Here is a 20721-nt window from a genome sequence, read left to right on the forward strand (position 1 = left end):
ATCGGTCCAGCCAGGAATCCTTGGTGCCTGCACTGGCTGTCTTGCCCCTGTTCCAGAACAACCCTCCCCATGTCTGCGTCCAGCCAAGACCCTCGAGACCCTGCCCGCGGTGCCAATTGTTGACACCTGTTGTTAAGGGCCAAAATGGGGTTACTTACTTTGTTAGGCAGCAGTCTGTGGGCTGTGCCTGGCTGCATTGGTTCTTGTGCGCACGCGCTAGTGTTCAGTTGATTCACGCATGGTGGGTTTCGCGTAGCGGGGCTGGATGACGCATAAGTGTAGGGCGTGTTTTAAGGCAGTTAATGTGGACGACGAGGGTGAGTGGGGTTCAAATCTTTTTTGTTGACCGTTTATACATGGAATGCTTCTACAGACCTTATCGTTTCCTAGAGCGTTAAAGAAGGTCATTCCAATAGTCGTTCCAATTACGGCAATGATAATAATGCTACTTTATTACAGAGTGCTACAAGTCTTTTGTGTCTTAATGAATAAACAATTTAAAAGCTGATCTGCATTTTGTGGAGAAATAAATTGAAACGCATGACAAAGAAGACCCTGCCTAGCCTCCAAGTGGATAGTAGTCACTACATTTCAGTCAACAAAAAAATATTGTTGGAGCAGAAAATGCAAAATTATCCCTCTTTGGTTTTACTAAGTAATACTGAATTCAATATGGGGGCCATCTTGTAAATTCTGACTCTCCGTCGTCTTGGCACATCTCCTTGCACCCTCCTCATCCTCACCCGATCCTCTCTGTGGCGGTACGAGTATCGGCCCAAAGCTTCTAATCCTAGACAAGAAGGACCTATAGGCATATTGGTGGAGCCATTTCTTGAAAGCCGGTGATATTATTGATGGATGATGCAGTGGAATCTCGCTTGCCTACAACAGCACATCACAGCCATCAGAAGTGGTGGACTTGCGTCTGTGTACTTCTGTGTATTTGTGGCAACTTTGGATCTGCTGCCGCCTGCCCATCGGGGCCTGTTGATTTGACTTGTGTCGTGCGTGCCTGCTGCTCGAGTTTGATGGACGATAGCATGCGGACTCGTAAAATGCCTGCCGTTGGCGGCAATGTAACGAAGACCAAAGCCTTCTCACTGGGAAGCAAGCGGGCAGAAGAAGAGGAGGTGGCTTTGGCTGATGGGAATGAAGACTCTGTGAAAGCACCACTGAGGACATTGACTGGATTTAAAGTCGACGACTTGGGAAAGGCCGGTGGCGAGTCACAAAATGACGGCAAAGAGAATGAAAATGCCAAGGATGTGCAATTCAAACATGTTTGTGAACAAAATCGAGAGGCCAAGAAGAAATTTTCCTTTCCTACATTTGAGGAAGCACTGGGACCCCGTGAGTCAGAGGATCCCCTCAATGGAATAATATTTGCAGCAAGTTGCCTTGGATCAGCCCAGTTATTCTCTAATGAAAATCCAGCGACCAATACATGAATGTTACAAGCACAGGACAGTGGAGTGAATAAAGACACCTGAAGGAGAGTCACAACCAATGACTGTAGTAGGTCTGCTTGTTTCAATGCAACAAATTGAAGTACTGAAAGCAGAAGTGCAGGAAGCCCTGCTGGATCACCGCCTGCAGACCAGTTGATACATTGCAGGCGTTGGAACTACAATAGTTTTCGTGGCATGGCGAGGACCACCACATAAGGCCCCAGACCAAGAGATGGGGAACACTGTGGCAGGAAAGCGACATTGAGTTCTACAATGGAGATCTTGTACGTTTTTCCAAAATGGAGAACTAGGTCCATATTGAAAAGGTGGAAGGCGAGATCCTTGGCCTTGTGATAGTGAAATCAGGCTCTATCCTTCCCACTGTAGTGATCATGGTGGGCCTGCAGAACGGTCAGGAGAGTTGAACATTGGGGAACAGATTATATCTGAATTACACCAAGTTAGTTGGCCTGCCACTCGCTACTTGTCAGGGCATAATTTAGGGCTTAAAACATCAATGCAAAACTCATTATTTTGCGCTGTCCTCTAGTCACCATCAATTGACCAGACATAAAACTTCAGCTAGAATTTAGCATTCAGGATGGCATCTTCTATAGCCTCATGAGAGGTGGAATTCGAGTTGGATGCAGAATCATCAAAATAAATGGGCCAAGTGTTGTAGCAATTCCACGAGAAGATTGAGGGAAGACTATCAAATGTCACTGGTGAGATTCACATGAAGATTATGCCAGTTGCAACGTACATATTCCTGAACAAGTCCCCTTTTGTCTAGTTAGTATCAAGAATGGGGCTGGTTTTCTGAACAGACCCATCCACAAAATTTACCTTTTTACAGGAGATTGAGGAAGTTTGACAAGTACACACTGACTTTATTTGATTGTAGTCAATGTGCTGGTAACCTCTGGCCTAAAGAAAAAAGAGAGAAGATCTTTATAGTATTTGAATGTTACATCTTTGATTATTATTTATAATTGATTGTATAATGGTGTAATTATTATTGGAGACATTATATCTCATTATAATAATTAGTATTAGGGGTTGGTATTGTAAGGGCCAAAAGGGGATTACTTGTTAAGCAGTGCCAGGGTCCGTGAGCTATGTGCAGCAATGTTGATTCTTGTGCGCATGCACTAGTGTTTGGTTGATGGATGCACGGAGGGTTTGCGTACTGGGGCTGGCTGATGCTGGGGCGTACGCTGTAATAAAACAAACAGCAGAAACAACAGCACCAAATAAGCATACAACAGTTTCCTTATTCAGCCTTGATAATGCTAGCAAGAGTGAGGGGTACCAAGAAAGAATTCAGTGACCTGTTCTCTACACTGAGCCCCTCTCAAAGCATACAGTGTGTTCATTCCACTTATATACATCTTTTTGGCAGGGGTCTGCGTGAGACCCCACAAGTTTCACACGTCTGGTGATTTTGTGTTCACAATAACAGGTCTCCCTGTGGTGTCTGCAAACAGCTGGGAAAGGCATCAGAGTGTCTTCATGCTTACTTTACCTTTGCTTACATTCTAGTGGTATTACTTACCATCTCACTACAGTGCAGAGAAGGTCACGTTGGTTACATTCCCACCATGTTACAAGTCCACTTTATTCTCCGATCCACTCATGAACCTTTTGTTAAACTTATTTTTTTCACATTCCCTCCTTTTATCACTCCACGATAACTTATTTGGTTGTTATTCTCCAGCCCACTCCCTGTTCGTAACTAATTATATGACCTGTAATTGGCAGACCCCAGCAAAACATTTAACTTGGATTTCGAGCTTGGTTTATCACGTCTTGCTGAAACAACACTTCTACATTTTTATCCGCTGCCCAGGATGTGCGTCCAAGTCCAGCTCAGGCTAACATTGTCAATGGCTTTGTTGTTCTGGGCTTGTGTATGAAACAGTTAGAGCAACTTAAATCCTAAACGGCATGAACCTGCAACAGAAAGCCTTCTCTCATTCAGCAAAGCTAGCAAGGTCACTGGAAGAGCATTTGGTTCCTGACAGGAATGAAGAAAATATCACTTTCGACTGACATTCAAGAAGAACTCTTATCATTTGCTTTGCCTGCGTTCATTGTAGATCACGTACTGAAAAGATCTGATTCAGCATTGCTGATTTCACATTAGGTGCAACTTTGGAAAATACCGCTGATGAATATTTTTGTTCTTCGTTTTGGGGATCTTGACACCACTGGCAAGAACGGCATTTATAGCCCATCCCTTCGTGTCCTTGAGAATGACATGATAATCTGCTGCCTTGAATTTCTGAATTGTTCTGAGTGAAAAAAATCCCATTGTGCTAAAAGGGAGGTCCAGAATTAAGTACCACAATCAATGATCATTTTGTGGCGGTACGCCATTAGGCAGGCGAACCAGCCCCGCTTATCATGCATATGGCGGGGCAGCCAGCCAAAATGGCGCCATTGGTGGTTTCCTTCTGATCTCGGCACTGGGCTCAGAAGCCTGCGCTTGGCGACCCACGTGATGCCCCGGTGACGTCGGGGCCCCCCAGCATAGTTCTCGGCCAGGTCCGGGCTGGGAGTATAAGACCAGCCAGGCAGTCTGCAATAAATCAGTTTTGTTCACTGAACTCAACCTGTCTGGTTGTGCGATCCTTCAGCTAGCAGAGTAGCCGCCACTACAATTTTGCATTTTATCAACTTACTTCCACACGAAGCTCCTGCTCCCAATTCCAGAACCATTCTCCCCTTTCCCAGCTATTTGAGGTAGATCAATAATAACAAGACAGCACTTTTAGCTGTGTACGCGAGGCAATTCGATAAAATCCATCAGCGTACAGTTAAACCAATGGTTCGCAACTGTTTTCTTTCCACTCACATCCCACTTTAAGTAATCCCTGTGCCATCAGTGCTCTGTGATTAGGTGGGATGTGAATGGGAAGGGAAAGTTGAGAATCACTGCTCTAGACCCAATTGTTACTGAAATATTTTGATGGAGAAAAATTGTCATTGGGCCATTTCCTTTGGAGTTATGAAACCGTGCACCAATGGCACAGAGATTACTTAAAATGGGATGTGAATGGAAAGAAAAAGGTTGAGAACCATTGACTTAAATGGTCCTGTACCGGAGGTCACTTAATTGCTTTACCAGGATTATTTTTCTGACAGGTAATATATTCCTGCGCCTTTCTTTGAGCCTCTTTTCTCAGATTAGGGCACCACCACGTTTGAAATGCCACTCCTACTATTCGCTCCTACCATTCCCTCCTTACCCAAATGTGTCATTGCATGCATATAATTGCAGTACAGGTCAAAATGCATCAGGTACACAAACGTGTCCAGCAGGGGAGGTCCATAGTTCGGTTTCTGGATCTCTGGCGCACCCGCACTGTTTCCAAATGAGCAGGGGTGCCTCCCTCCCCCCCCCAGAAGTTTTGCTACCTCCCCCAAATCAGGCAAGACCGTTCTATTGACGAACAGTTTATCGCTTCCTGAATAAACGGTGAAGGGAGCATTTCTACCAGCAGCTTTTTGCCCTTGCATCTGCGTAAGCACTCCCAAAAGATACAGACGTAGGCCTCGCATTCTACATTTGCAAGGTGGGACAGATGGGAGAGAGACGTCAGCAGGTTGGCAACAAAAGTAGCGTTTCTAACAGGTGACCCCGAGGATGTCAAAAACTGCCAATGTTCCCTTGGCTCCAAAATCATGTGCTACCCCGTGAGTCTGTATAAATATTAATCGACATTCCCTTCTAGTAAGGGGAAAGAATTCAGATTTCTGCGCAGACAGTGGATGGTGGAAGGCAGCTGCCTCTATTCATCTGTATTTTGGACAATGGCATAACCCGAATCTGTATCACCAACAGACCAAGTCATAGCTCCGTCAATAGGATTGTCTTTTAAATCTTTTCACACTAAGATTATGCTGCAAACAGTAATGATCTGGTTCTTCATCTGGTGGCGGGGTTAAAGAGGCTGCCGGGCTCACAGTCATGCAGCTGTGAAAGGTTCGCTGAGACGTGCTCGTGGCCTTAGAATGGCATGTGTGATCTGTTTTTTGGCACCACCAGCCGACTCACTTCTCCTTCCCAGAAAAGCTGACCAGTGTCTTCTGGTGGCACTGGTTCAGGTATATGCATCCCTGCTTCATAATCAAAACGAATCTTCTCTGCCTGCTGGTGAGGCTATTTCAGTACTGCGTCTCCTTGCCCAATTGCTGCACGGTAAAATATAGTGTCCTTGACATTGTACTGTCAGCAATTAAATTAAAATCTTCCTCAAATTGGGCGAACGTCTGATATTGATAGCCTTCTTTCTCCGACATTTGGAAGTCCATTGGCTTTTTGATGTGCTCCAAATCATCTGGTCCCTCTTTTAATGGCACCGCCTCACCAGAGATGTTTCCTGTGCCTTTCTCCTGGACCTGTTCTACATCTTCTGGAGGAGGGTATGGAAGGGGGTCAGCTGCCAAATGCTGCATCTTGAGCTCCCTGCACTTTAGCTTTTCCCTTTTCCGAACTAACTCGGCGAGGAGCCGTTGCTCTTTCTAAATCATGCTGTGGCTGCTACCAGGATTTCAGCTCCTCTTTCAGAGCACAGTTTTTCTCCTCTGATTCTTGTTGTTCTGTGTTTCTTTTTTTTTTTGCTGTACATGTTAGTACCTGAGACTGCAAGTGTAAACACTGAAGGAGTGGAACACCATTTCTGTTTTTTTTGAGAATTTTATTTAATATTTCATACCTGCAGTAACTACAATTATTACAATACTACAGATATCAAAAAAGAACAAATTGATTACATGCATGATGGTTTTCAGCATGCCCCAAAAACCCTCCCTCCCAACCAACCTCCCCCTCAAAAAAACAATATACTAACTGAAAAAATGACAAGTTTATAGGTATAAGAAGAAAAAAAAAGAGAAAGAAAATAAACCTTTGGATTGCAGAGAGAGATGTCATGCAGTACAACTCATCAGTTCTAACATAGGCAGACAGAGGAGAATTCTGCAGGATTAGAGGGGTAAGAAAGATATCATCACTACAAATTTAATCCATAATTTAAGTGTACAGGTGTCAAATTTGTAAAAACACAGAGTATTTATTTCCTAAATTATAAGTGATTTTTTTTCCCCAAAGGAATACAACATTGCCGCCTTGGCAATGTTAAAGATGTATCGATTTCCAAGTAATTGCAGTACATTTTCTTGCTACCACTAATGCTAATTTAACAAATTGGAACACCATTTCCTGACCGTCACTTTAATATCTAGTAGTTGTGTGTGTGTGTGTGTTTTATTCCTGTAACATTTTCCCATGCTCTTTTATAAATTGTGCATATTTGTTTTATTCCCGGAACATTTTCCCACATTCTTCTACAAATTGTGTGTTAATAAAAGCTACGTGATTGCAAACCCTTGTGTCCAGACCCACCAAATCGGATTCACACAGGCGGTGTTGACATTCGCACACTATGTGCCCAGTAAAGACCCCTGCACTGCTCGCTGTGTATCTAAGAATATTTTCTGGACCCAACATCATGACATTATCTTCCCTTGCCGTTTTGACCTGGCTACACGGTTCTCGCATTTTAGTCTGGTCCCACATCAATATGCTCCACATCTGATATGACCTAACTTGGCGGATCGAAGCCAGGTAAGTCTAGGACCCTCCCCCCCCCATCCACTTTCGATGCTTTCACACAGCGCTCAAAAGGCAGATAATACCTGGCTTTCAAGTGCTGTGTATAAAGGGTAAGAGAGAATTGGAGGAGCAAATGTGTAGAGAGATAGCAAACCGATGTAAGAAACAGAAAGTTGTGATAGAAGAAGATTTTAGCTTTCCACATATTGATTGAGAATCCCATACTGCAAAAGGGCTGGATGGCTTGGAGTTTGTCAAATGTGTTCAGATGGGAAGTTTGTGTGGGATCAAGAATGAAGGGAGCGGTAGGGAATGGGTGGCCTGCATCAGGAGAAGTATGGGAAAGGCTTGCATTGCACTTACAAATGAGAGAACAAGTTTAATCAATCGCATCAAATAATCATGCAAAGACAGAAAAGGTTTGTAGAAAAGACTCAAAGTAATGGAAAACTGAAATAAAGGCAGAAAATGTTGGACGTACACAGCAGAACAGGTGGTAACTGTAGTGGTGAAGGGGAACATCGTTCCCTGCCCAATGATCCTTTTGGAGCATTGCAGGAAATCTTGACCACTTTGCCCTGGGAACCACCACTGCTGGACGTTCCTGCTGCTGGGAAACACCCCTCCTCCCACCAACTCCCCTGCTCCCCACCCTCTCAGTAGGTCTCTTCTTCATTGTCATCTTCATGTCCGTCCTTACATGTCATAAAACCACTGGATCTTGTTCTCTCCACCTGAGGGTTTGATTCTGTACCCTCCAACTGCTGGAAGCAGGACTCCACCCCATGCCATCTCCCAGCCAGGGGAATCCTGGCCCCAAATAAGGTCTTAATCATGTGTATCCCTCTGCATTCCCTCTCCCCATCTTGAGCCACAGGCCCCAGCACAGCATAGCAACTAGATTTCAGATTTATTGTCAGAGTATATACATACAAACCTGAGATTCCTTTTCCTGCGGGCAGAATTACCACTTATTGGTAGTGCAAAAACTGTACATAACGTAGACATGTAAACAAATAAACAAATGTAAACAAACAGACTGTGTAACACAGAGAGGGAAAAAAAATCATTGATGTGCACAAGTCAAGAGTCTTAAATGAATGAGTCCCTGATTGAATTTGTTGTTGAGGAGTTTGATGGGGGAAGGGGAGCAGCTGTTCCTGAACCTGGTAGTACGAGTCTTGTGGCACCAATACCTCTCTTCCGATGGCAGCAGCGATCTTGAACAGATCTTTAATAATTGCTGCATCGTTCCATGTAGATGTTCTCAATGATGGGGAGGATTTTGCCTGTGATGTCCTGGGCTGTGTCCACTACCTTTTACAAGGCTTTACCCTCAGGGGTATTAGTGCCCCCATACCAGACCATGATGCAACCGGTCAGCACGGTTTACACCACACCTCTGTAGAAATGTGTCAGGGTTTCTGGTGTCTTACCAAACCTCTGCAAACTCCCAAGGAAGTAGAAGTGCTGACGTGCCTTCTTCACGATGCCATGGGTGTGTTAGGTCCAGGAAATATCCTCCGATATAGTGACTCCCAAGAACCTAAATGTGCTCTTATCCCTCTGGCTTTCCTTTCCTGAAGTCAACAATCAGCTCCTTAGTTTTGGTGACATTGAGTGCGAGGTTGTTGTTGGTGCACCATTTAGCCAAGTGTTCAATCCCCATCCTTTCTTCAACCTACTACCGTGGTATCGTCAGTAAATTTGTAGATGGCAGTGTTGTACTGAGCCACACAGCCATAGGTGTAAACACAGTAACAGCACACCAGAAATCCATGGTTTCTTAACCACAGTCCTTTTTCCAACCCTGTCCTGCTCACAGGCCGAATCAGTGTATCTTAGCTCCAGACACTCAATCCAGCCTCTAGCTGGCCACAGGATCAAATGTTTTTAAGGAAGCAAATGTTTAACGGCAGCTTGTGGCGAGATGGTCACTGGGGACCCACTGCAGCACTCCACTATCAAACCCTTTCGGGAATGTCACCAGGGTCGGCGCCAGAGTGACTGTTAGCAGGTTAGGGGGGTGTGGGGGCGCACTCTTTTGTTGTAAAACTCATTCAGTGACAGGGGGAGGGGGGAGAGTGCTGGTGGTAGCCTACCTGCTGGACGGATGTGAATCTCCTCTGAACGTCTGATGTAAAAGTGCTGCCTTTATTGCTTAGAGAGTCATTAACATGTGTCACGCTGGACGCTAGTGACACTTGACACATGCTAATGATGTGGACGGGTCTGACGGCGAGTCACGGAGGGGCCATACCTGCAAATGATCCCCCACCCCTTGGCGCTGACCATGAAGGTCACAGCAGGACACAGCATAGAAACAGGCCCTTCAGCCCTCTGTATCTGTGCTGGCCCAACCACCACGGGCAATAATCTTATATTAATCCTTCTTCATTGTCAATTGGAGTTCCAGGTCCAAACCTCTGACATAATCAGTTTCCTGAGGCCCTTCAGAGTGCCTCTTGCCCTCAGCCCCCTCTCAAACCCCGGTTCTGCTACCTGGCTCCCGTGTACCCGTCTCCAACAGCCTGCAATCCGTGAGGGTTCCCCGGCCACCGCAAGTTGCCCGCAGCCTTTGTGGATCACTCAACTCCTCACTGGTTTGCTTCTGTGGTCACCATGTATTCATTCTACCATGTATATATATGTTGAGATTGCAAGCCTGATATTGTGATAACAAGAATGCATTGTCTGTGTGGAGGAGTCAATTTGATGCAAGAATGATCCGGTCTTTGGTTGGACTGGTTTGATCAGTGTCGATTGTTGTGTTAACCTAATGAATGTGTGCATATTTAATGGTTTTAATGGGCATGGATTTCATGTTTCGGTTTCATGGGAGTGTATGTGTGTAGGGAGCGTCTGGGTGGATTTAGTTGTTGTGGATGTGGACAGTTTTTTAAAGGGCTTGGATGACTGGTTTATGGAAAGCGACAATTTAGACATATGGCATGGTAACAGGCAGGGGTGCAGGAGCTCACAGGAGCACCGCTCCAGCATCTCAGGGGGGGGTGCAGGAGCTCACAGGAGCACCGCTCCAGCATCTCAGGGGGCAGCTCTAAAATCTTGGCGGGTTGTTCCAGGCACCTTGGGGGGGGGGCCGCTCCAGGCACCTCATGGGGGCTGGTCCAGCACCTCAGGGGGGCTGTTTCAGGCACCTCGGGAGAGGGGACTGCTCCAGGCACCTCAGGGGGCTGCTCTGGCACCTCCTTGTTGCCATTTTTGGTGAGCTCCTGCAATCTAAAATATTAGCACTGCACCCCTGGTAACAGCCATGTTGGACCACAAGCCCATGCTGCCCAATTTACACCCCATTAACCTTCAGCTCTGATACGTTTTGAATGGTGGGAAGAAACCGGAGCCCCCAGGGAAAACCCACGCAGGCACGGGGAAAACATGCAAACTCCTGACAGACAATGTGAGATTTGAACCTGGTGCTGTAAAGATGTTGCGCTAACTACCTCGCCCACTGTGGCACCCCATTTAAATCAGCTACAGGGTACGGTAGATGCCAGGTAAGTTTATTTGCCGGTTACTTGAGATTGCATGTTGTGAGATGGCGAACTAACCACTAGGAGGGGGCAATTTTAAACTTCCACATTTTTTATCTACTGTATTTAATTTCTACAATTTCTTTATTGCCATTTGCTTGAGTCTGCCGATTGCTTGCATTCCGGAAAATGGGGATTTTATGGCATTTCTGGAATTGGTGATGATAGAAAGCTAGATGGCAGTGTGAGCGATCATCCTGGTCGCAGTGTACGTTCCAGCCCAGGGGAATGTCAGGCTGCCACTGAAGGGGATGAGCGCTGTGATTAGCAGCCATGAGGCAGCACATCCTGATTCTTTCCAGATCGTTGTAGGAGACCAATCAGGCCAAGTTTCTGAAAAACTACCATCAACATGTCGCATGCGAGACCAGGGGAGCCAACACACTCAACCACTGCTCCACCACCATGATGAACGCCTACCGAGCCATACTGTGACTGCACTTTGGCAAGTCTAATCAACTGGTTATGCTTCTACTCTCGGCGTGCAGGCAGAGACTGACGACCACAGCACCAGTAGTGAAGACGGTCAAAATATGGTCAAGGGGGGGTGAGGGAAGTAAGAAATAGGAGCAGGAGTCAGCCATTTGGCCCATCAAGCCTGCTCCGCCATTCAATAAGATCACGGCTGATCTGATCATTGACTCAATTCCACCCACCTGCTTTTTCCCCATATCCCTTAATTCCTTTTTTATGTAAAAATCTATCTCACTGAACCTTAAATATGTTTAATGAAGTTGCCCCAACCACTTTCCTGGGCAGAGATTCACTCCTCTCTGGGAAAAATAGGTTTTCCTCATCTCCATTTTAAATCTACTCCCCTGAATTTTGAGGCTGTGTCCCCTAGTTCTGGTCTCAAGTACAATTTTCCCGCCTCAATCTTCTTTCTCCTTTTCATAATTTTATGTTTCTATAAGATCTCCTCTCATTCTTCTGAATTTGAGTGAATGTAATCCCAGACGATTTAGACTCTCCTCATAGGTCAACCCCCTCATCTCCGGGATCAACCTGGTGAACCTCCTCTGGACTGCCTCCAAGGCCAGTATATCCTTCCTCGTCAAGAGACCAGAACTGCACACAGTTTTCCAAGTGCGGCCTCACCAGGGCCTTGTACAGTTGCAGTATGACCTCCCTGCTCTTGAATTCAATTCCTCTAGAGATGAAGGCCAACATTCCATTTACTTTCTTAATAACCTGTTTTACCTGCGACCCAACTTTTTGTGATTCATACACAACCCTCCCAAGTCCTTCTGCACTACAACAAGCTGCAGTATTTCACCATTTAAATAATAATCTGCTCTTCTATTTTCCCTACCAAAGTGGATGACCTCACATTGTACTCCATATGCCAGACCTTTGCCCACTTACCTAACTTAACTATATCCCTCTGCAGCCTCTCCACATCCTCTGTACAGTTTGCTTTTCCACTCAATTTAGTATCATCTGCAAACTTGGCAACATGACACTCTGTCCCCTCTTTCAGTGGACTGGACCCTATTCAAGAACTCTTCCTTAGACTTGAATGAATGTGCAGCAGGTGTCACCGACTTCATCGAGACCTGCACGGACGTGTGTGTTCCCAAGCGCACATCCCAGGTATTCTCCAACCCGAAGACTTGGAAGAATCAGAATATTCACAACCTGCCAAGGGTGAGCTCAAAGGCATTTAAGGCCGCAGATCCAGATCTCAACAAGAAGTTCCGGTACGACCTGTGGAAGGCCATCTCTAAGCAAAGTGGCAATTCCGGAAGAAGCTAGAGACAGAGGCAGATGCACGCCAGATATGAAGCCTACGAAGCAAGGGCGAACACCATAGATGTCACCAAGATGCCTCATTACCCAATGGGTTGAACACCTTCTATGTCCACTTTGAGAAGGAGAGTTCAATGAGAATCCCTGCAAAGGCTGAGGACCCTGAGCTATCTGTCTCTAAGGCTAACGACAGTACATCATTTCAAGAGAATGAACCCTCACAAGGTATCGGAAGACCTGTACTACAAATCTGTGCCACCCGACTAGCTGGAGTGTTTTCGGACTTTTCCAACCTCATTGCTACAGTCAGAGGTTCCCACCTGCTACAAAAGGGGATAATCTTACCCAGTGCCCAAGAAAAGTAGGCCTGAGCTTCTCCATCAACTATCGCCCAGTAGCACTAACCTCTACTGAGAGGCTGGTCACGTCCAGAATTAACACGTCCCTAAGTAAGGGATTGGACCTACTGCCGTTCACCTATTGTTACGATTGCTCCATAGCAGACGCAATATTGCTGGCTCTCTAGTCAGCTCTGGATCATGTCGAAAACAGCTGCTCTTCATAGTCTACAGCTTGGCCTTAAACACCATTATTCCCTCAGTGCTCGTCAACAAGCTCCAAACTCTGGACTTCTGTACCCCCCTCTGCGACTGGATCCTTGACTTCCTCATCGGAAGAACCATAGTCAGTACCAATTGGAATCAACGTCTCCTCCTCACTGATTATCAACGCAAGGATGTGTGCTTAGCCCATTGCTCTGCTCACTCTACGCCCGTGACTGTGTGGGCACGCACATTTCCAATGCTATTGACAAATTGGTGGATGACACCACAGTTCTTGGCAGAATCACAGATGGCAATGAGGAAGCGAACAGGGAGGGAGATAGATCAGCACGTTGAGTGGTGTCACATCAATAACCTTGCACTCAACGTCAGCAAAACCAAGGTGATGATTGTGAACTTCAGCAGGAAGTCAGGGGAACACAACCCAGACATCATTGAGGGCTCAGTATGGAGAGGGCCAAGATCCTCAAATTCCTGGGTGTCAACATCTCCGAGGATCTGTCCTGGAGCCTCCATGTTGATGCAATCACAAAGAAGACTCGCCAGCCGCTATACATTGTGAGCTGTCTGAGGAAGTTCGGTACGTCAACAAAGACTCTCAAAAACTTCTACAGGTGTACCGTGGAGAGCATTCTGGCTGATTGCTTCACTGTCTGGCATGGAGGCACAAAATCTCAGGACAAAAATAAACTTCAGAGGGTTGTGAATTCGGCCTACGACATCACAGGTACCAGACTTCATTCCATCAAGGAACATCTACATGAGGCCATGACGTAAAAAACCAGCTTCTATCCTCAAGGACCCCCACCACCCAGCCCATGCCCTCTTCACTCTGCTACCATCAGGGGAAAGGGTACAGGTGCCTATAGACGAGCACTCAGTGGCACAATCTGCCACCAGATTCCTGAATGATCAATGAACCATAGACCTGACTTTTGACTTTTTGTGCACTATTTTTATTTATTTTTGTAAGGTGGTTTATAGAAATGTTTGCACTGTGACACTGCCACAAACAATTAATTTCGTGACTTGTTCTCGACAATAAATTCTGAGCTACAAGGAGAACAGAGTAGATAAATAGCCAGACAGGGCAGGGTGTCCCATGTGCCCTTTTCTGCACATAGAAGTATAGTCCCACCTGTATTCACTGGCATAGATTCACTTATTTGACATAGGAGGAATGTTTGTTGGCTCTTGGAGTACTGAAGGACATGGGAGGACCTCATTGAGGCATTTCAAATGCTGTAAGGCTGGAAAGAGTAGATGTGGCAAGGATGTTTCCCATGGAAGGGAATTCTAGGACAAGAGGGCATAACTTCAGGATCAAAGGGTATCAATTTAACACAGAGATGCGGAAATATTTCTTTAGCAAGAGTGTGGTGGAAGTAAGGCCGTCAAGCGTATTTAAAAAAATTTTTTTTTGTTTTTCACATTATGAACCATACTGACCAAAATACATACAGACATTTTTCTCTTGAATATATAGTGTCATTTTCTCCCCTTTTTCCCCCTCCCTTCCCTCCCTCCCTCACCCCCTTCCCCATTTATTTGAAGTTCAATCTATAAGATACATTAAACCCGTTAAACAATATTGTCACTTAATAAAAATAAACAAGAAATTTTACTGAGTCAGTTCTTTTCGTTATCTTCTTCTTCTGTCATTTTAGGTGGTGGAAGTCCATGGTAGGATTTCTCTATTGTATTTCATGTATGGTTCCCATATTTGTTTGAATATTGTGATGTTATTTCTATGTTAAATACGCCGTCAAGCGTATTTAAGGCAGAGATTGGCAGGTACTTGATGAGTCGGGGCATCAAGGGTTACGGGGAGAAGGCTGGGGAGCGGGGCTGAGTGGGAGAATGGATCAACCCCTGATTAGAATGGTGGAGCAGACTCGATGGGCCGATGGGGGCTCTTCTATCTTGTGAACTGAGTAAAATAATTCTTCAAACTTTGGGCAAGAAGGCGAGAACCTCCAGCTGGGATATATAAGGGGTTGGCGCTGTGAATTGTAGTGATAATCTTTTGCATCCAAAGCATTTATTGCTCTGGTTTGGAAATAGGGGCCTAAAGATTGTATCATCCAGTTCTTTTATCATCAGGAGTTGCATATGACAACTGTTGATTTTATTAGCCATCATCTTTGAGTGAAATTCCAGCAGAAGCATTATTGAAGCAGACACTTCTGTGTGGGGGGTCCGTGCTGGTTTGCTGGCCATCTCCCAATGTCTGACACAGAACCAAAGATCTGCTTATTAAAGCAATATCCATTTCTGTCCCTCCCAATGTAAACTGAAGGTCAAATCTCCACCATGTCTAGAGCAGCCATTCTCAACCTTCTTTTTGGCTGTGGCCCCCAAAGTTTATGGGAGCAGAGGGGTTGGTTGGCGTGAGGGAAAAGGGGTGGGCTGCTGTGGGGCAGAGAGGAGAGGGGTCAGCTGCCGCAGGTTGTGGAGAGCGTGATTGGTGGTGGGAGGGAGAATGACAGCTGGTGGGGGAAGACTAGTTTGCGTGATGCACCACTTACCGCGTCATCGCGTGGATGGGATCTCCCTTAAATCGCCGGGATGGCGATTTATTGGGGCTATACCCCCCTCAGCTTAAAATGTGCTGGAGGCCCCTTTACCTCACTAATTGCACCTGGGCCCCAGGAGGGCTACCTGGTGCTGCAGCTTAAAAGCACCTAGTGGGGATGTCACACTTCTTCAAAGAGGATTTGAGCATGAACCTCTTCCCCAGTGATTCTTGTGATCTCGTCCAACGACAGAGCTCAGGTGTCCATCTCGAGAGCCATTTATCCCCCCAAAATAAACTTTATTCACAATAAATTATTTACAAAACAAGACAACTGTTCAAATTCTTTTCTCATCCTGATGCCTTTCCCTCAATGTGCATCATTGCATATGTTCTCTCTTTAGCACTGTGTTACTTGGTGTTACTCCCCTGTCTGTGGTTTGTGGGACTTCTCCTCAGTCTCAGCCCTGGGAGGGCTCTGGATGCTGGCTGTGCCAAGTCTCAGTGCATCCCTCAGCACGTCCTACTGCAGCCTGGAATGTGCCAGTCAGCAGAATTCCCTCCCCGACATCTCCGTGCGCTGGGAGACCAACGGGATGCCTGTCCCTGCGTGCGTCCTCGGTAACGGCCGGTGAATCAGAGTCCCCTGCCACACTGCTGCTGGAGATGAGCCACACACTTAGCAAACACATTTGTTTTAAAGAACTGGGTGGCCCTGCTTGAGATGGTGAGATAAATTAATTCAACACCTTTCAAAAAGATATTGGATCACTGTTTAAAAAAATAATTCTAGGCCCTTGGGCTGACTCTTTTAATGAGGGGCCAGAACAAGATTGGCCAAAAGGCCTCCTTGCTTCTGTGCTGTACAATTCCATACCATCACAGGTGAGGCCTGGTGACTTGGCAGTCCCCGGAGTGGCAGTGTCTGGGATGAATGCCCATCTCCAAATATTAGTGCAGCCAGTGGTCATCCCAGCCCATGCACTCAGCTGATCAGCAGCAGGGGAAACTTGTTTGCTCGAAGAAGGCCTGTCTGCTCGTGAGCTCAGTCATTGCGGTGTCCTCTGGCGCCAGGGACCAGTGCACTTGCAAGGGGTTGTGCCTGCATGGAATCACTGCCAGACTACTAATGGACGCTTGAACAAATAGGCTCACAGGAACTTTTAAGTCCAGCTTTCAAAGGGAAGGAAGCAAAGAGCTTTGTTTGCAGCAGGGAATGTATTGATTTGTCAACAGAGGAAAACTGAAGGGAAAGAGACTAACACTGATCATGAAAACACGTTTAAACCATTCAAAATGCACCGGGGGCGGGGGGGTGGGGGGGTGTATTTAATGGGGTGTAAATTGGGTGGCATGGACATGTGGGCTGAAATATCCTGTTACCATACCTTATAAATTTAAAAAGCTGATGGGTTGGAGTCGTCAAACTCCGCTTCCTGGTGGTGCTAGTGTCTCATCAGGTGAAAACAGTGAGGGTAATTAATCCTTTATTCAACACTCTACTCTCACTATTGCATCTCCTGGCAGAGAAGGTGTCTTTCTCCGTGTGCAGCTGGGTTCTGCGTTTCTACAAATGTTGGAGGGCGCGCCCGTCTGTGGGTGTTGTGCCTGCCATGTGCTTGTAGGGCAGCAGGCTTGTGGGAGGTGATGGGGTCTGAGGACTGGGGTGTTTTCTGGGGATGGGGTGACAACAGGCCCTTTCAAGCTGCCATGTAAAAACGGGGTTAACCGGGGAAATTTGCCCGCTTCGCTCCCCAGTTACACCGCAATTAGAAAGGGTCTGACCAGGTCAACCTTGTCGGAACTCAACTGGGTGTCTGACTGACCTCAGTCTGTTAAACTTACCTAGATTGCATCCAAAGCCGATTAGAACAGGAAAATGGCCGACCTACTTATTCCGGTGACGTCTGCGCTTGTGTGTGTGTGTCACCGGGCAGCCAGCATCCGAACATCTGGCAGTACTTCCGGTGAGTACGTGACGCATCATTGCGGGGGCAGGATCCCCCTTACATCGCCGGGTTGGCATTGTAATGGGTTGATAACCCTGGAATTTAAAAGGAACTTCCAGCACCTTTGCCCCCGTAATCGCACCCAGGTCCCAGGAGGGTGACCCAGGTGGTGCAGTTTAAAAGGGACTAATGTATGCATGGTAGTGATGTGGTGGGCCTGGGAATACGAGGTTGGTGGGCAACACGTGGTGTGAGGGGTGATGCAGAACAGGATTAAAGGGGTGTGTTGATGCAGAACGTGGGGGTGTGGTGCAGTGTGGGAAAGGTGATGGGGTAAAATGGTAGGTCAGGGTGGTGAGAGGTGCGGACGGTGGACAAAGCTTGTGGGGTTTGGCGGTGTGGTTGGGGAGGTGGCAGAGTGGGGCTCACGACGAGAGTGGCGAGGTGAAACGACGCGTTGTGCGGGTGTCTGCAGGATTCACTGTGAAGGCGAGAGGGCAGCGTGTGTGTGTGTATTTATCACTCACGCACCGTTTCACGAGATTTCCCACCACTTCCCTGTGGTGCGACTCATCGTGATTGGTAATGACTGCCCTCAACTACGACTACAGATTACGCTCAGGGTAATGTCTGGAAATCAGAATCTTTATGCTACGTGCAAACAGGCCCTTTGGCCCAGCGAGTCCATTCAAACCTCCTTTTCTCCCCACTCCCCTACAAACTAAGGCCAGTTAACCAAGCTATCAGCATTTCCTTGAGATGTGTATTACATGGTGCTGAAGAAAGTAGACCTATGCTCTGTAAAGAAGAATGTATTGATCTTGAGGGGCAGGATAGAGTAGACATTGCAATGTTTCCACTTGTAGGAATGGTATTCGTTACAAGATTAAGGGACGGTCATTTAAGATGGAACTTATTGCAGGACACAGAATGGTGTGTGCACTTGTATGTTAATTTTTCTTGGTGTATGAATGTAGAGCTTGTCGAAAGAATCAAAGACTTGTTGATCCAAACCAAGGCTTTTATTAGCAAAAGACAGGAGCTCTTCACAGGTGGCCGACCAGTCCGGAATGATCCGACATGGCTAGGGACACAACCCTTTAAGGCCCAGACAGTAGGCGTGGCTTAGCTCTCAGCCAATTGCTGTAAGCACAGTCTAGATACTGTAACTATATACACTATATACATTGGTGATAGATCTGTACTATCACAATGAGTTTCTGTCTGTGTGTTCATGATTGTGTATCTGATTGTATGCCTGCCTGTGTACGTGCCTCTGTTTGCGTGTACCTGTATAGAGGTACACACACATGCGTGTGCATTTGAGTGCCTGTACATGTGCTTTTCCTTGTTCAGTTCAGCTGACTGTAAGTTTAGTCTCGTGTACGAGTATTAAGTTGCTCGTGCACGAGGATTAAGCAATTCATTCTTGGTAAAATTGCACCGCTTATGAAATTCGATGGAAGATTTCCTGTTGTAATCCATGTTAATCCTGACCTACTTGCAAATTCTGTCTAGTCACAGAATGTCATTATTTGCATATTGTGTGTTCCTACATACCTCAACCTAATATAGAATTCGAAGCTCTGCACAGTTTTCATAAAAAATAAGAGGAGGAGTTGGCCATCCGGCCCGTTGAGCTTGCTCTGCCATTCAATGGCTGACCTGATCAAGGGGTCATCACCTACCTGCCTTTTTCCCTTAATTCTCTTATGATGCAAACTTATCCCACCTTGTCTTAAATATATTTACTGAGGGGGCCTCCACTGCTTCAATGAGCAGCAAATTCCACAGATTCACCACCCTCTGGCAAAAGCAGTTCCTCCTCATCTCCATCCTAAATCTACGACCGTGAATCTTGAGGCCTTGTCCCCTAGATCTAGTCTCCCCCACCAATGGAAACTACTTACCTACTTATTTGTGCCTTTCATAATTTTATTTTAACTCTTCTAAATTCCACTGAGTACAGTCCCAAACAGCTCAATCTCTCCCAATAGGCCAACCCCCTCATCTCTGGAATCAACCTGGTGAACCTCCTCTGCACCGCCTCCAAAGCCAGTCCATCCTTCCTCAAGTTTGGGTGACACGGTTGGCGTAGGAATTAGTGCACTGCCTTTACATCGAGCGGGACCAGGGTTCATATCCCATGCGGTCTGTAAGCAGTTTGTGCATTCTCTCTCTGTGTGGGTGGGTCTTCCCTGGGGACTCCGGTTTCCTCCCACCATTCGAAATATACTGGGGGTTGTAGGCTGGTGGGGTGTAAATTGGGTGGCACGGGCTCATGGGCTGAAATGGCCTGATACCGCGCTGCATGTCTAAATTTAAAAATCTAAGTAAGGAGACCAGAACTGCATGCAGTACTCCAGATGTGGCCCCACCAGCACCTTGCAGCATAACTTGCCTGCTCTCAAATTCAATCCCTCCAGCAGTGAAGGCCAACATTCCATCTGCCTTCCTGATATTCTGCTGCACCTGCAAACCAACCTTTTGTGATTCATGCACAAGCCCTCCCAAGCCCTTCTGCACGGCAGCACGCTGTAATTGCTTGCCATTTAAATAATAATCTGATTTTCCATTTTTCCTTCCAAAGTGGATAACATCACATTGACCAACATTGTGCCCTCTCACTTAACCTATCTGTATCTCTCTGCAGACTCTCCATATCCTCAGCAGAATTTGCTTTTCCACATAATTTAGTATCATTATCAAACTTAGATATACTTCAGCCTGTCCCCTCTTCCAGACCGTTCATTGAGAAATGTCTCAGTCTAAAAACAACATGTTCTTCCTTTTCCTGTTATTTAGAGAAAAGATGGGACCACTTAGGACACTGATCAAATACCTTCCAAAGATCGCAGGCAGGGCTGGCATTACCACCAGGCGAACTAGGCAGCTGCCTAGGATGCAGATCTCGGAGGGGCCCAGTCAGGGTGGCCAGATGTCCGGTGTGTAACCAGACCAGGTGCCCAGGGTGAGGGCCTCAGGAATGGCTAGCGTTAGCGCCCTCCTCCACATGCAGCTGAGCTGCCCGAGGGATGGACTGACGAGCTGGTGGAGTGCCCAGAAACCATCGGCGCCCGGCTCCTGCAGTACGGTGCGCATCGAACGTCCTATCAGGTATTATACATGATGTCAGTATCTCCCTCACCCCCAGCCCAGTCAACACCCCTCTCTTATTCTCTCTCTCTCTCTCTCTCTCTCTCTCTCTCTCTCTCATGGGCAGCTCTTTCTCTATCACTTGGCTAAGCAGTTACTGAAATACTGATTTAAAGCCTTCCTCTATTCTTCACTAACAGAGGCACCAATCAGAAAAAGTCTGGCTTCTC

General features: G+C 46.5%; 1 protein-coding gene and 1 pseudogene across 1 annotated transcript in view; both read left to right on the forward strand.

The window, feature by feature from the left end:
- The window catches only part of septin5a (septin 5a), a 148293-nt gene that overhangs the window by 48756 nt on the left and 78816 nt on the right, over positions 1-20721 (forward strand). The gene's annotated exons all lie outside the window — the stretch shown is intronic.
- LOC138762427 (amyloid-beta A4 precursor protein-binding family A member 1 pseudogene) lies at positions 1507-2241 on the forward strand (annotated as a pseudogene).

The sequence above is a fragment of the Narcine bancroftii genome, chromosome 4, assembly GCF_036971445.1.
Source record: "Narcine bancroftii isolate sNarBan1 chromosome 4, sNarBan1.hap1, whole genome shotgun sequence".
In the NCBI taxonomy this organism is placed as follows: Eukaryota; Metazoa; Chordata; class Chondrichthyes; order Torpediniformes; family Narcinidae; genus Narcine; species Narcine bancroftii.